The 2159-nt window shown below is 37.3% G+C and overlaps 1 protein-coding gene across 2 annotated transcripts in view; it reads right to left on the reverse strand.

Annotated features, from left to right (window-relative positions):
• Window positions 1–1812, reverse strand: part of tax1bp1a (Tax1 (human T-cell leukemia virus type I) binding protein 1a) — a 28570-nt gene extending 26758 nt beyond the window's left edge. Inside the window, exons 1-2 of one of the 2 annotated variants that reach the window (XM_044138747.1) lie at window positions 1657–1812; window positions 756–871 (exon numbers count right to left, since the gene is read on the reverse strand). The gene's annotated coding sequence lies outside the window, so the exon portion shown is untranslated. The remainder of the gene's footprint in view (window positions 1–755; window positions 872–1656) is intronic. The other variant, XM_044138748.1, reaches the window with a different exon arrangement.
• Between the last annotated feature and the right edge of the window lie 347 nt (window positions 1813–2159).

The raw sequence follows: 2159 nt of genomic DNA on the forward strand, positions 1-2159 counted from the left end.
TCTCCATTTAGCTCAGTCATGTTTTATTCAAAGTTCTGGAATCATTGGCGCTTTAGCCTACATGTAGATTTGTGACATTGTGGATTTGATTTGATGCTTTATTTGAATGATTCACTATGGACCCATATGTGTCGCCAATACAAGGTTCTATAAAGTATTGACTCGTCCACCATCTTGTAACCATATATTCCACTTCTAAAAGGTAAATTAATAAAAGGGATCTTGTTCTTGGACAATAAAACAATTGCAATCGCTTCTTAATAGCCAAGGGTCCAGACCCTCTGTATGAAGTGAAGCATATAACAAAGGGTCCTTTGTTACCAGGCAAATGATAACCAAACATTGAGTATTAACAAGTCTTTACAATACAGGGTTTCCGCCAGAAAATCTGCATAGCCCAGTGGTAGAGACACTAGGCCAGTCCACTAGCAGCCCACCATGTTTTTGTGTTAAAAAATGTTCAAAGTTACAAAAATTCAAAGGTGCACAAGTTAGGATCATGATTTGGAAATAACAGCATATGAAACCAAAGGGGAGCTCTCACACCCAGGTCAATGTGTCAACTATTAAACTGTCTTTACTGTCTCAGTTCCTTGTAAAAAAAAAAAAAAAAAAAAAGAAATATATATATATATTTAAAATAAAAAAACTTAGCCAAGTAAAGCCTGGTGGCCCACCAGGCTTATATTACACTGGGAGAAACCCTGCCATAGTTTTTTTTTTTCAATCAAAGTTGTAATAATCAAATGTATTACCTTGCATGTGTAAACTGTTGAGTAATTTCTCCTCTGTGGCTCTGAGGGAGTTCAGTCAAGTCAAAGATGATTTCATGGTGACACAAAGTTCTGCTCCTTTACCAGGAGGTAAAAGGCTGGAAAATAATAATAAATATAGTGATTTTAATATGAAAGACCTTGTTTCCATTTCTCTATTTCCGAATAGGGAACTTGAATGAAGTGTTTGATAACACTTCATTAGGATATTTCAATATATCTATGATTGGATTCGATTGACCATTTTTATTTTTGTAAAATGCTATAAACACATAACAGCATGTACTTTCATGGCCTTTTTGAGCACCAGGGTGGATGAATGGTGGACTTAGACAATAAGATGGGCAATTAAAAAGAAATACATGTAAATTTTGTTCATTGCATACTTTTTCAGACTTGAAAACTCCAATACTTTTCCAAACTGTGTAGGAAAATTGTATAGGGAAGCTTAGGTTGATGGTAAAGAAACAAACACTTGTGAATGTATGCAGCTTTTTGACATCCCTGTCATCCTGTAATTTCACTCTGGAACCACAAAAAGGCAAAACATTCTATCAACGCATTACATTTTATAATGACTCCACCCCAGGAATAAACAGGGTAAATATTATACAGAAATGCACATTTCAAAGCTGTAACATTACAGACAGAAACGAAGATAGATACACGACCGAGCAGCTAAAATACACTTCGGCCGAGTGAACTGTAGCTAAAGCAACCTAAGGCTTATCTCATTAAAGGTGGCTAACATTAGCTTGTGGACGGGCCATGTTGTGTCAAGTCACTACTAGCTAGCTAAGCATCATCCTCTTAGGGCGGCGAGCTCGATGACACATGACACACAAACACACAAGAGCTAGTTTGGCATGAAAATGAACCTTACCTCTATTAAATGGCTTGTACTTGTAAAGAAACAGAGACTTTCTTCGTCGTATCTTTATGTTTATTTCCCTCACTCTCAGCTCTGACGCTGATGCGTCTCTTCCTGAGAGAGGGAGAGATGATGATGCTGAGCTGCTGCACCAGTGATGCTGCGAGGGCCGGTGGGGGGAACCAGAACACCCCGACTACAAACAACGACAGTATATTATTATCATTACAAACTTTTATTGTTTATGATAAACTTATAAATTTGCTTTCCCCCACCCCCATTCATTCAAAATAAAATACTGCACGATATGGTGTTTTTTGCAACTATGTACCGTCAGCTCCGAGGTAAAAACACAGCTAAAAACTTGTATACATTTATAATCCTATATGCATGACCAAGGGTTTTTTCCAAATTGTAATTAATTCTGGATAAAGTAGCAAAAGCATAAGCTAAAGGGCACTTTCAAGTAAAATCACAGGATGTCCTGCCTTCGCTTTTCTCCCATTGGTCCGACT

This window comes from Gambusia affinis, linkage group LG14 (genome assembly GCF_019740435.1).
Source record: "Gambusia affinis linkage group LG14, SWU_Gaff_1.0, whole genome shotgun sequence".
In the NCBI taxonomy this organism is placed as follows: Eukaryota; Metazoa; Chordata; class Actinopteri; order Cyprinodontiformes; family Poeciliidae; genus Gambusia; species Gambusia affinis.